The 14818-nt window shown below is 35.9% G+C and overlaps 1 long non-coding RNA gene across 1 annotated transcript in view; it reads left to right on the top strand.

Annotated features, from left to right (window-relative positions):
- Positions 1-14818, top strand: part of LOC106558726 — a 39880-nt gene that overhangs the window by 11056 nt on the left and 14006 nt on the right. Inside the window, exon 2 of the long non-coding RNA XR_005357619.1 lies at positions 12448-12563. This is a non-coding gene — a long non-coding RNA (uncharacterized LOC106558726). The remainder of the gene's footprint in view (positions 1-12447; positions 12564-14818) is intronic.

The following is a 14818-nucleotide window of genomic DNA, read 5'->3' as shown; positions in this document are numbered from 1 at the left end:
CCACAAGATGAGGAACCCACCAGCCTTAACAATAATGAAATTGGTAACCAGAGAAACCTCTCTCAGGGATCTAGACTCCAGAAAGAGATATACAAGTTGCTGTCTGGTTCACTAATCAACCAAGATTCTCCAGAGAGAGATGGCTTATGTAATTTACATGCTTAATGGACTCTAGATGCTCAACCTAAATACCAGAAAAAAAATAAGCCACTAGATAGAGAGGAAAACAAACAGAAGGCATAGAATGAAGAACTCTTAGTAAAATAGAACTATCGGAGAAAAGGTAGTAACTTGAGCAACACAGAAAAAAAATAATGAAAGCAATTAACAACTTCAAAATTAGCAAACAAAAAACGTTTATGTGGAAAAAAAGTGACATACAACTATAAAATTCAAAAATGAAGGCAAATTGAAGAGACATTGTTGCAATCCAAATTAGTGGCCTCAAAGATTAAGAGGAGAAATAATACAAAAGTAATAATAAAGGAGATGGAAAATATTAAGAAAACATTAGAAACTTGAAAGATGGATTTAGAGTACTAACTAAAAATAATAGGTGGCCCCAGAGGAAAAAAGCAAAAGAAGAATACATAGAAGAAAGATCATAAGTAAATTGAAAGAAATTTTCCTGAGAAAAAAAATCTCCAGAAAAATCTGTAACCAAAAATACAAATATTAGGACAGAAATCTTAATATTAGAGAAGAAATTGAGACTAGGGCAATTATTTTTGCAATATATATAGTTTAATCTAAATGGATAATGATATAGTGGCGGAGGGCTGAGAGTATGTAATTTAAAAGCTAAGCAAGGATTCTTAGCATAGAAAAGACACACTGCTGGGGAAAACATTATAATCTGGAACTAAAAATACTAAAATATCTCTGACAAAAATGAAGCATTAAAATAAGGCAGGATTCAGAGGTGGACTATTCTCAATATCTCTTCTTGGAAAATGAGGGCACAATAATAGAAAAAAAAGTCTATAATGAGAAGGAACTACTTATAAATTACTTTCATGTAATAGCCATGTGTATTCCACTAATAACAAAGTTTAGTAAATAGAGCAATGAAATAAACAATAAAACTCCAAAATAGCAAAAAAGACAGAGGCAAATAAAATTTTTCTAAAAAACAACAATAAAAAAGAAATGATTAGCAACTTGGTCCAATAGGCAAAAAATGAAATGGAAAAAGTAAATAACAATAAAAATAAACATTAGACATACATGAACCGGAAGAAATAAAATCTATTATAACCATTGTTATGCTAAATGTTAATATTTAAAAGCATTGAAAACTTTAAATGGAAAAGATATTATAAAAGGAGACACAGAAAAATGATCCTTCTGTATACTGCTAAAGGGTCATCATCAGTTCCTTTGGGAAGAATTAGAAATAAATAAAACCCATTTTTCATTATTTATATTTGATCTAAGGAATTCCTTTACAAAAGACATTGAATGGGAAGGAGGAAGGGAGGGAATAAGAGAGGGAGGAAAAAAAGTTGTATCTACTTGGTAGCGGTTCACCATTTATGTTCAAATGCCAAACATAGGAAAGTTGCCATTTATCATTTTGAATGGCTGGCATGCTCTTTGATTTAGAACATGTTCTTTGTAACTAGGAAAATGGTCCTATCTCTTACCCCAAAGAGATATTGAGGAAGTGTTTAATCAAAAGATAAAGAACAGAAATGCCTTTTCTCTAGATCCCTCTGTGTTTTGGTAGATTATCTCAATTGCCTCTATCATTTTCATCCTCTTAGTAAAAAACCAACTATGCTCCTACGGCAACAGTCAATCCTAGATTTTCCTTTCTGTCTCCATTCAACCTATACCAGATGTATTAATTTTTTAGGGCAGTCATACCAAAGTACCACTATCTAGCTGGCTTATATAACAGACATATATTTATTTTTGCACAATTCTGGAGGCTAAAATTCTAAGATCAAGGTGTTTATAGGGTTTTTCCGATGAGGCCTCTCTTTGCTTGTGGATGGCCATCTGCTCCCTGTGTCTTCTCATGGTCTTACCTCTCTATGTTCTAATCTTTTCTTTTAATAAAGGAACCAATTTTATTGAATTAGCCCCCACCCTACTGACCTCATTTTAATGTAATCACCTTTTTAAAGGCATTATCTTGGGACACCTGGGTGGCTCAGCGGTTGAGCAGCTGCCTTTGGCTCAGGGCGTGATCCTAGAGTTCCAAGATCCTGGAGTCCCGTGTTGGGCTTCCTGCAGGGAGCTTGCTTCTCCCTCTGCCTATGTCTCTGCCTCTCTCTCTCTCATGAATAAAGGCACTATCTCCAAATTCAGCCATATTCTGAGGTACCACAGGTTAGAATTTCAACTTAGGAATTTAGAGAGGGACAAAATTCAACCCATAGCCCCTGTCTTCCTCATCATTGCTTGCTAAGGATTGGAAGGACATTTCATTGACTCAGACTGATCAGTGAGCAGCAGCATTTTGGTGTTCGTTTTCCAGTCCTGTAGTGTCTATGAGATTGCTTAGAAACACCAAGGTCAAGAAATAATAGAATTAAATATTATCTTGCCAGCATTGCACACACTTCATATTATTATTTGTTGGCACTAATTTAGAGGCTTCCTGTCTGACCCTTGGTGAATATGGACTAAAGACAGAAATAAAGGAATGCTGGTAAAAGGAAAAACTTTTAGGGGCACCTGGGTGGTTCAGTTGGTTAAACATCTGCCTTTGGCTCAAGTCATGACCCCAAGAGGCTCAGGTAATGACCCCAGGGTCCTGGGATCAAGCCCTGACTTGGGCTCCCTGTTCAAGGGAGCCTGCTTCTCCCTCTCCTCCTCCTCCTCACCCCACTCTCCTCTCTTTCACTCACTCTCTCAAATAAATAAATAAAAATTAAAAAAAAAAAAGGAAGAAAAATTCTATTGTTCTCTATTCTCACACTTTGCTTATGAGACCAAATGTGTGTGTGTGTGGGGGGGGGGGTCCAATATTGAACAGCTATCTGGCATCAGTTGGTGTCCTGCAATTCAATTTAATTCTGACACTAACCAAATTTAGTACAGACACCACAGATTAAGGCCTCATCCCACAAAACACTCCCCAACTCAGATGCCAATCCTAGTGCCAAGTTATCACCTATACTCCTGACTGACCAGCTATAAATTAGGGGTTCCTCTGACACCGCTCTCGGGTTTGATAATTGTTAGAATGGCTCACAGAACCAAGATAATAGCTGACTTATTATTACTGATTTATGGCAAGGAGTATATTAGATGATACAAATGAATAGTCAAGTGAAGATTTCATACAGGATGTAATCCAGAAGTATCTTAAAGCAAAGCACAGGAGCTTCTTTATCCATGGAGTTTGAAATGTGCCACCAGCCTGACACATACATGTGTTCTTGTTCACTAATCTGAAAGCTCTCCAAAGCCCTTTGGCTAAAGTTTTTATGGAGTTTCACTATGTAGCCATGATTGACTAAATCATTTACCATTGGTGATTAACAGGCTCTAGCTCCTCTCCCCTCCCAGATGTCAGGGGATGGGGCAGAAAGTTCCAACCCTCCAATCACATAGTTGGTTCACCACACTCCTTTTACCTCTATCAATCCAGAGCCAACTCAGGAACTGGGGACAAAAACCAAATATTAATTTATTTTATTACATTAGGATCTCTGTGCCAAGAACCAAGACAAAGACTATATATATATATATATATATATATATATATATATATATATATATCATTATATCATTATATCATAATATCATACTTGGAAAAACCTGAAATATATTATCTCTCTTCCTTAGAAGTATTTTTCTCTTGAATCAAGCTTTATTGGGTTAATAACTCTTGGTTAAGTTTCAGGTAATTAAGTTTGACTATTACTTTTAATATCTCAGAACAAACCTCACCTAGAGGGGATAGAAAAGATCACATAATCTGCTCTAGGCAAGCAGAAGAGGTCAGTGTTTTTGTACAAGAAATGTCTTTATCTATTTATCCATCAAGTAATTTTTTAGTATCCATCACATTAGAAGCTCTCTACTAGCTGTTAAAACCATGCGACTATAGTCTCAACTATGACTAAAATAGACAGCACTGGTCTTCTCACACTTACAGTCTGATGAGGGGAGATACTATGAGCTGTACACCCTCTTCAGATCATACACATCATGTAAGATGATAAAATGTTAAACTTAGGATGAAAAAAATCTAGCATTTTTCATTCATTAAGAATCTGAGCACTCTCGGGGTTCTACTAAGAAATTGTTGCTTGAGAAACACTCAATTAAAAGTTGATTGCTGAATACAATACACATTTCCCCACAAAGATATACAAATGCCCAATAAAAACATCATTAGCTATCAGGGAAATGCAAAATAAAAGCACAATGAGGTACCACTTTATACCCAATAGGACAGCTATCATCAAAAAAGCAATAACAAGTGTTCTTAAGCTTGTGGAGAAATTGGAATCAACTAATACTGCATTGTAAAATGGTTATGCTACTTTGAAAACAATCTAACAGTGACTTAAAATGTTCAACATAAAGTTACCATTTGACCCAGCAATTCCACTCCTGTGTATGTACCCCAAGCAAACAAAAATATATGTTCACGCAAAAATTTATACACAAACGTTCATAGCAGCATTATTTATAATAACCTAAAAGTGAAAACGACCCGAACACCTATCAACTGATAAACTGACAATCAAAATGTGATATACCCATACAGTGGAATATTATTATGCAATACAAGAAAATGAAGTATTATTGCAGGTGCTATAATGTGGACAAATCTTACAGGTATGCTAAATGAAAGAAGTCAGTCACTAGAGATGACCTATGATACCATATAAATGAAATATTCAGAATAAACAAATCTACAGAGACAAAAAAAAAAAAAAAAAAAAATAGAACACTGGTTTCCCAGGGCTGGGATGTTGGGGTAGAAAAAATGGAAAGGAATTGGGGAATGAATGCTAATGGATATGAGGTTTCTTTTCTGGGTGATGAAAATATGTTCTAAAATTGTAATGATAGTTGCACACTACTGAATTGTACACTTTAAATAGGTGAATTGTATATTATGAATTATGTCTCAAAGCTATTATTTTTTAAATGCCAGTTGCTGTCATTCTAGGTACCTACTTCTCATTGATATGATGTTAAAAAATAGGAAAACAGGTATAAGTAGAACAGTCATTACTGATATAAAATGATTACCTCAATGGTCTTTATTCTTTAAAATTGTCATCGAGATAATAGCTCAACATTAGCAAAGTTAAGTAAGGAATTGAATTCTTCTAGTTTCTTCCATTATATTTTCTCCTTATGGATTGCAAAACCTCAAAAGGTGCCGTTCACAAGATAGTACTGCAAATGGCACCCCCTGGAGTTCAGAACAAAACCGAAACAGCAATCTGCAGGGATCCTGATTGGGCCATTGCTCCAATGGGTAGAAGAGGTTTAGAAGTATTTGAACTTCCCAAAGGTAACATATATCCTGATTTGTTTGCTGAAATTTACCATGTACTTTGCATTCTATTATCCTTTCCCAGGACCATGAAATCAGTATTTAGAAAAGCAAGGCATTTACTAACATCTGTAAATTACCGCTCTGAGGAGCCAGTATGGTGGGAGTCATGGACTGCTATCTGGCTGAACAAACTTGTCCCAGTGATTTTCTACACTCAAGCAACCCCAAGCAACCTTAAAAACAAAACTAAATCTTTTTATTTTAAGCTTATATAAAAAAATCAACATGATAGAATTTAGCGATTTAATTTGTTTCCTTTAATTTAATTTTCACATGCCAAAGGTGCAGACTAAAGAGGTGTTAAAATGCAGGGAACAACTTTATAGAATTATCCTTGCTCCCTGTAAGAGGTTATGAAGATGACATTGGTGAGCATTCCCTGAACCACTAAATTTTAATGCAGGTTGATTTGGGCATATTTAGGTGAAGTGTGTAAAGGGCTGACTTCCTTGAGATTTCACAGTGTACATAGATCATAAATGCACATCCTTGATGTTTCCCAAAGGTCCTTATGTTATCTGCTTAGAAGGCAGTACATTATATGTGAAATGCTGAAATCACGTCCACTATATGCAGACAGTGAAAATTTTTTTTCTGTAAATATTGATTCTTCTTTAAAAGTTTCAGTGAATTAATGATGAAATATGTTTTAAATAATAGATTACAATAAGTTAATATGTATGAGAAATAGTTTGAGGAAATCATAAAGAATTGTGTCTTTCCCTAACAACAGTTATAGATAAAATGATAAATATTACTTTTGTCTTTCATTAGAAAAGTAATGCTTATTCCTTAAAGAACAGGTTGAACACAGAGAACATTTTATACTATCCCAAGAACCACCACCATACAATAATCATGCTAACATTTTGGTGCATTTCCTCTTATGTTTTTATATATAATTTATTTTGTTTAGCAGAGCATCAATTATATATTTAACTATACTATTTATCTTTATAGTTTGGGTCCAAAGCACAGATGTAAGCCTGAATCATGCCATATTTTTCACTCACACATGCACACACACACCAACCACAATTTTATCTGAAGGACAAGTCCTATTTACTCTCATGTCCTTACTTTAAGCCAGAATATGTATATGCTCCCTTGAAGCTGAAAGCTTCCAGAAGAGCTATCAGAGTTCATTAGCCTGATCTAAACAGTTGCCAAAACAGATGCCTGGGGTTGAGAAGAAACTCAGGACAGTTGCCACTGTGGATGTTGGAATTCATCATCTTATATAGTTCCAATGCTAATGCTTGGACTGCGACTTGTTTCAGAGACATTATTATCTTCCAGGCAGACCACTGGGTTTGTTTAAGGTAGAAGAGAGGACAGCCTTACCATCAGGGTCGTGAAAGCTAAGGATTTCACACCAACATTAGCCTTGGATTCCATGATAGCCATTTAGATTCAGTCATAAAAGTTACTTTTGCTAGGACAGAAGCCTGGCTAGGACAGGATATATCTCTGTGTCACCCATGAAACCACTTCCTTTTTACTTAAAGCTTTAGAGCAAGGGAGAGCCCACTCATTCTTTCTGTGCCTATCTGCTTTTATGGAAAGTTTAGCTCAGTAGTAATACTATCCTCACCTGATCCCAGGACCTCACTCTGGGCCACCTCAATCCAACTGGCTTAGAAGAATGGGGTTGGATCTTGTTCTCTTTTTCTCTCCTAAAGCTCCTGGCACCTTATATAAATAAGCCCACTAATTCCAAAACACAACTTCAATACTTTCCTTAAGCAATAAAACAAAAATTTACCTTACCAAACAAATCATTGTCCTCTACATATAAGGCCACATCACATGGTAGTTAACAGTATGGGTTCAGGCACCTGGGTGGCTCAGTGGTTGAGTATCTCCACCTGCCTTTGGCTCAGGTCGGGATCCTGGGATCCTGGGATCGAGTTCTCTCTCTGCCTATGTCTCTATCTCTTTATCTGTGTCTCTCATGAATAAACAAAATCTTAAAATGATGATGATAATAATAATAATAATAATAATAATAATAATAATAGTATCGGTTCTACAGCTTCAAGGCCGGGATGCAACTCTCATGTCTGTCGTTTACTTTCTTTATGACCTTGGTCAAATACCATAAATCTTCTGTGCCTAGACTTCTTCATCTGCATAACAGAGACAATATCAATGTCTTCTTCACAAAGATGTATCAGAATTCAGAATTAACTTATGTAATGCACTTAGAAAAGCACTTGACAAGTAGTAAACACTGAATATATATTACTTATCAGTATCTTGATTTTTCTCACTCAGATTATGAGTATTTGCTATGCTATTTGATAGATGCCTATTTTCTATCAAATGAACTTAAGTTTTTTCAATAATTCTCTTATAATCAGACATTTAGCTTTTTTTTTCAGTTATTTACTACTATTACTCTATGGATATAAATATCTTTGTGCACGAAGTTGCTTATGTTTAGTGTTACATTTTTGAGTTCAAGTTTTCCAAAATGGAAACAACTACATTAAGGAATAAACAGTTAGGAGCACCTGATAAATTTTGCCAGAATACCTTACAGAATCAATCTAATTGTGTTCAGCAATTTTGATGCCAATTTAGTCTCATATCTCAAAAGGTAGAATGTGAAAAAGAAAAAAAGCCTCTTCCCCAATTTTTTAAACAAAGTTGTCAAGCCTAACCTTCAGACATTACCATGGATCTTATCTCTCCTCACTTTTTGTTCTGAGAGCAATAATACCATGCCAAACCAATACGTGGGCTTGAATTTAAACTTGGTAAAAGTGTAAAATGGTAGCTGACCTGCAATACCAATATTCTCAGTCTGTACAGCTCTCGGTATATATTGCTTAAACATTCATTGTACCAAAAGCCTTATGATGGAATCAAATGAAAAAAAGGGATGACTCAGAGACAAATACCTGAGATAAACCTGAAATGCATAAATTCAGGATAGTAGATAAAGAAAACTTAGAAAAGCAAAATCATTTCCTATCATCAAAATGTTACTATAGAAGAGCAGCATAGCAAAGTAGGTAATGAGAGCTCTAGGTTAGACTGCTTAGTGTAAGTGTGAGGTCTACCACAAATAATGTTTATTTTGAGCTAGTCTTAATATTAGATAAAATCTAATGGGAGACTGAATTTTGGTAGGTCTTCATTTATGGTACAGGGATGACTGAATTCAACTGTCCCCTAACATTCCTCATAAAATTTTGGATGGGCATGTGATCACCCAGTTAAACTACATTTCCCACAACTCTCACATCTGAGTTTGGCTGTGTGATAGAGTTCTGGCCATGGGGATATGAGAAGAAATTGAGTGTGCAATGCCTGGACATTGCCTTTAAAAGGAGTGAGTGTATACTCTCTAGTCTTTGCCTCTTCCCATAGTTTGATACATGGTGAGATGTGAAGGATGTGCCTTGGTTACACATACAAAACAAAAATATTGTAGATGACTGAGCTGAACTGTTCTATGAGAAGGGGTTAAGGTTCCAGGCATTTTAAAAGTAGGGTTTCCTTGTTATTGCAACTTAAGCTGCACCCTTTCTAATATAATACAACTCCACCAAAAGTCATTTGTTTTTATTTGAATTTTTAAAAAGAATAGGCACAAAATATCAAAAAAACATATTCACTGACTTCCACATTGTTCAATGATCTTACCCTAGCTGCCAGGAGTACCGTTGGTCCCTCACCTTCATCTGTCAGTTCTTCAAAGTTTGCCTTAGCTGTATAAGGCCACCTTGCCCATGTTCACACCCTAATAAACAGCTTGCACACTACAACTTTCTCATGTCCACTTCCCAGAGAGTTCAACCTACAACAGTATGATAGAAGTGGTCCCAAAACTCAGGCGGTAGAGTGGATTCTACGGCTGGATTAGTCACCGTCTGGCTGTCAGTTAAGGTCTCATCATTTGTAGACAGAACACAGATGGACCTTGGTACAACTACATGGCCCAATTGCTAAAACTCACTGGTGCTGAATTGTGATGGTGTACCAGAGCAAGGGAAGGCGTGAGCTAACACAATGTATGAAGCATTTGAAAAACTGGGGTAAATAGTAACCATAATGACAATGGAATTAAGTGGCTATTAGTAAGCTCCACTGATGCTCTAGAAAAAGACAATGAAAAGCTGAGAGCAATTAACAGGCAATTGAAAGCCAAGTGTGAGAGCCAGAGAGCCTCTTTGGTGGTAATAAGCTCTCACTTCCTGCAGCAAGGGGCCAAAGTTAAGGACCAGACTCAACATTTAATTGTTACTTAAGGAATTTGTACTTTGTCTTCCAAAGACTCTAGGTTCCTCAGAGATAGAGGTCTTGGTAATCCATAAGGCATACTGCCACCAGGGAACTAAGCAAGAGACCCTTTGGGTTATAAGCAAGAGCCATTGCCTCAGCACTTTGCACACAATGTGTCAAGAGACCAGTTGGCAGAAAGTCACCCCCTTGGCAGAGTTCCTATTACACAACATGGCAAGGATGAATATTTTTGGCACTCCAGTGTTCCACTTGGGTGCTGCTTGATACTCCTTGCCAAATTTTGATGCTACATCAACAAGTGAAGCAACATTGCCCTGAGAAGGACATAGTGGCCAGAAATGAGGTTCTGGATCATGCCACCAGATAAGCCAATGAAATCACCAGAGACACTAACTGGTGTTTAGGAAAATCTGGAATGTACAGATGAGGAAAGACACAAAGAGCATCAGTTGCAACCCCAAAACCAGCTATCATAGCAGGGGCTCTGGTTTATCTCAACTAAATTTCCTTTTCTAAGTTTATCTCAAAAAAGAGGGAAATCAATTGGAGAATTATATATTTATATATTTATAATTTTATAAGTTTATATAAGTTTATATATTTATAAATTTTTATATATAAATTTATATATTTATAAATATACATATATATAAATATATATACATAGTCACACACATATGTATATTTACATACAGTCACACACATAAATATATCTAATCTGTGTATATGTAATTATATATAATTTACATATATTTACAATAATAGACATACAAAATTTTAGATATACAAATCTGAGTGCAAAGGGTGGATTATAGTGGGCACAATGATGCACTGCTTAAGGAAGGGTTTGTCTCAGCCACTGGAAGAGACAACTGGAAGAGCCAAGGCTGTCTCAGACAACAACCCTTGGCTATCAGCCCCTTAAGGAACTGCCTTAGCTGCACATTCATCTGACTCAAGGTTACACCCTTCCTGGGGAAACACACATTCAGTGACTAACTGTGGTAGGGTATTAAAAGCCTAACCATTTTGGCCCAACCAAGGATAATTCTGGATGGACCATTTTAACTCTGGAGTTAGCCAAAGCTGTTATCATCAGATGGGCATTGTGGCTCTCTTTTTGCCCCATGTGGCTTCCTTTCTCTTCTTCTCATGGGTTTTGCTCTTATAGGCATTCCCTAATAAACATTGCATATGCTACAACTGGTCTCAGCATCTGCTTGCCAGGAAATCTACCCTGTTGTGACATACACTTTAACCCTCATACCCCTTGAAACACATTATTCACTTAGATTATAAGACAGTGTAGTCTCTTGTTTTTTCTTCTACTGCATCCGGCCACTATTTCTTCCCCCTTTTTTGTCCTTTCTTTAACTCAGCATGCTCCAGGACTCCCTTTTCAGTCTTTATCCCTCTTATCTCTCCATTTCTCATGCTGATATTAGCTAGTCCTCTTGCTTTAAAAATCATGCAATCTGTTTTTAATAAAGCAGACAAAACATTTTGTTAAAACTGTGGAGGCCGAGAAAATGAAGGCCATTCCACTTCAAGTTCAGCATTAGCACAAGTACAGCCATCCCAGGCCCCTGTGAATAAGAGCTGAAATTTACATTACTTCAGTTACAGGAAGAAAACAGTTTACAGCTTAACGTCCTAGAAAGCCCCATATTAGAATGAGAACAGAGCCCAAGCCAAGGGCTGGAAGCCCCATATTAGAATAAGAACAGAGCTCAATGCCCTTAAAAGCCCCATATTAGAATGTAAAGGGAACTTGAAAAATTCCTCCACCCCTTCTGGAGGTCCCCTAGACTAGCCCATAAAACTCAGCTGAAAGGGGGTCCAAGTCCCTGCTCCGCTGTGTCAGCTGTGTCGGGTATACTTGGACCCAAGCTCGAGCTTGTAAATAAACCCTCGTGTGTTTGCATCGGTGTCGGCTCCTTCGTGGTTTCTCCGATTCCCAATCTTGGGCACAACAAAAACACTGAAATCATGTCACTCCTGCCAAAACCATCCCATAAAACTCAGTTTTGGTTTTGTTTGTTTTTTGCTACAATGATCTACAGGTGTTGACACTAAGGGCTCTCAGACCTAGATATACATTAGAATTACCTGGGGAGCTGAAGATCTAGGTTAGAAAAAATAAGTACAGTATTTCAACTTTATAAAAAATTATTTATGAAAAGAATTTTGATAAAACAGGTATATTATTATGTCACCAAATCAAGTACAGATAATGTTACCAAGCAATAACAGCCACAGATATAGGTATAATAAAGCACACTTTTGAATACTACTAAAGTCAGATTCATACTTATGTCCATAACCACTCCCAACCATTACCATTAATCATTAATTACATAGATCAAACCTTAAGAATCATCTTTGGTTTTCCACTTTTTCTCATACCCTTACTCCATCCATCACCAAAGCCTGTGGCTCTATTTTCAAAATATATCCTTTATAGAAGTAATCATTAATGTTCAACACATATATCCCCAATATCCTTCATATTTCCCAGTCCCTGTGGATTTTAAGTTGGAACCATGGAATTAATACAAGTCAAGGAAGTTTGAATGGCAATAATGAGTATCATCTCCAGTCTAAAGAATCTAGGAGCTGATATGCCTCCTTTATCTCTCATTCTTCCTCTGCTGCAGTGACCTTGAAGGCGCCATGCTCCAGATGGTGAAGCTAAAGATGGAAGAAACTTTGATTCTCCAGTCACCATTTGGAAGAGAGCTTCTTTGGACAGCTGCCCAAATTGCATCAGACTGTGAGATAAAAAATACACTTTTAATGGGTTAAGCCATGGAGATTTGGGGATTTATGTCTTATAGCAGCTAGCATTAATTACTCTAAAAATTAACATTGGTAACAGGAATGGGCAGGGGTTCTCTAAAGAAAACAAAAGCAAAAATATAAAGCATATGTTCAGGGGTCAAATGTCAGGTATAGTAACTATGATCATATCATTACTGAGCAAGCAACTCTAGGGGAGGAAATGGGAAAATAGAAAATAAGTAGTGTTCATTGCGAAGTATAGGCTCTAAAACTATCCCTCTTCACAGATTTTCCTCTCTCCACTTCCCACAATTTAACCCTTCATTCTGTTCTATATCATTTTATATTACTCATTATTATCCTAAATTATACTATATTGTTGTTTCCTCATTGAGGATCTGTCTCACGAGCATAAAATCTCCACAAAGAAATGGCATAGAGTCCCATGTTTACCATTTTATCATTAGAATCTTTAGCAGTATCTGCCATACAGTAACAAAGAATAAATGTTGAATGAATGAACATACTTTTCATTTGAGATGAAGACTCCTTTAATATGCTGTGGGAACTGTTGTTACTCTTCCTTCTCTCTCTTATTCTACTTCACTTTCTTGTTCTCTCTACACAGTCTCTTTTCTTTTCCATTTGTGCATCTGCCTATTCTTTTCTCCCCACAGACTGGTTTCTCTGCTTCCAAGTTTACCCAACAGCCCCCCATTTTCCAAATTAATGTGTTCTCTTGCTATACTGTAATTCCAAGTTACCCTAAGAAATTATCTAATTTAGCTAGCTTGGGCCATTTATGATCATGTATGGTTATTTGGGGGGAGGAGATATATACACAATGGTTAATGCAATGTCCTAGGCAGAAATCTCAAAAGATGTCTACTATAAATGTTCTTGGCAACAGAATAATGAAGAGGAAGCTGATTAATGAATTTTCAAATAGTTGTCCCCTATTTGTGGCATAAATCCTGTACAGGTGGTTCCTGAGGATACCAACCATTGGAAAAAGTAATGAAGAAAAGCCCTAAAACTGCATTCTAAAAAGGAAATAGCTGAGTATTGACCATTTTGAAGAACAAGGAAATAATAAATATTTTAATCAAATCATATATCATGCAATACCCCCAAATCTTTGGAGTTACTTGCTCACAGTTATATGTTTAAAGCAAAACTCTCCTCATTGGAAGCATATTCAATCACAATATTACACAAAGATTATGAGGGTTAAAAATGGAATCACATATGCTTTTTCTTATATGTAAATATTTTATTCTGTCATTCATTTAGGAAAAGAAAAATTAAACAGCTCTAGCAACAAATTTATAAGCAGATGAAAAAGAAAGTCAGCTATAGTTTATTCTGGTACTTGCCTGGAAAAAGTTATAGATCAAAATAAAGATTCTGACAGTAAATACTATGTTTATGAGTGTGTTTTGTCCATGAATAGAGCTACTGATTTAAAATAAACTCACAGCTTATACTTCAAAAATTATGTTTTAAATGTTACTCTAATTATGTTGTCCAGTATAATCAGGCCTATTGGCACTGTCATTTTAGGAAAATAATTTTAATATATTTTGTTATTTGATAACTCTTTAATGTATTTGTGGCATACATAGTTGTGTAATATATACATATATCTGTATGTATGCAATATATATGTATATCCTGTAAACACATTGTTTTGAGTTGAAAATATTAAATTTAAATAAAATTTAAAACTATACCATGGATGTGTAGTTATCCTACCTCTTGAGTTCTCCAATCAAATTTTTCAGTTACCCATTATCCTCTATTGCCCAGAAACTGTCAAATTTTACTAGAGTACTAAGGTCTTACTATTTTTTTCCATGAAATATGTCTTCTGTTTCCCTTTCCATACCAATCAGAAGTTACATTCCAGAATGTCAGATAGATGATTATCTTATTATTGTATATGGTAAAAAAAGTTTTAATTTTCCCCATGTTCATTCAAGTAGGACACACACACACACCCCAAACTGACAATATGCTAAGGGTTAAAGAAACAATAGCGAACAAGCCAATTTCCTACACTTTTGTCATTTAGAGTCTAATAAATAAAATTATTAAGCCCTTACTATATGCCAACAGGTGATAACAAAGTATGGTAGCACATTTTGTTCTTTCAACCCTCTGACCTAGGGTTAATAACATTTTAAAGATGTCATAAATTATTTAACAAGTCAAAACTCAGATGGTGTTATATTTCTAAGTCTCTGG

The sequence above is a fragment of the Canis lupus genome, chromosome 4 (assembly GCF_011100685.1).
Source record: "Canis lupus familiaris isolate Mischka breed German Shepherd chromosome 4, alternate assembly UU_Cfam_GSD_1.0, whole genome shotgun sequence".
Classification (NCBI taxonomy): domain Eukaryota; kingdom Metazoa; phylum Chordata; class Mammalia; order Carnivora; family Canidae; genus Canis; species Canis lupus.
The sequence above is the reverse complement of the archived record's forward strand: the minus strand, read 5'-3'. Positions and strand labels throughout refer to the sequence as shown.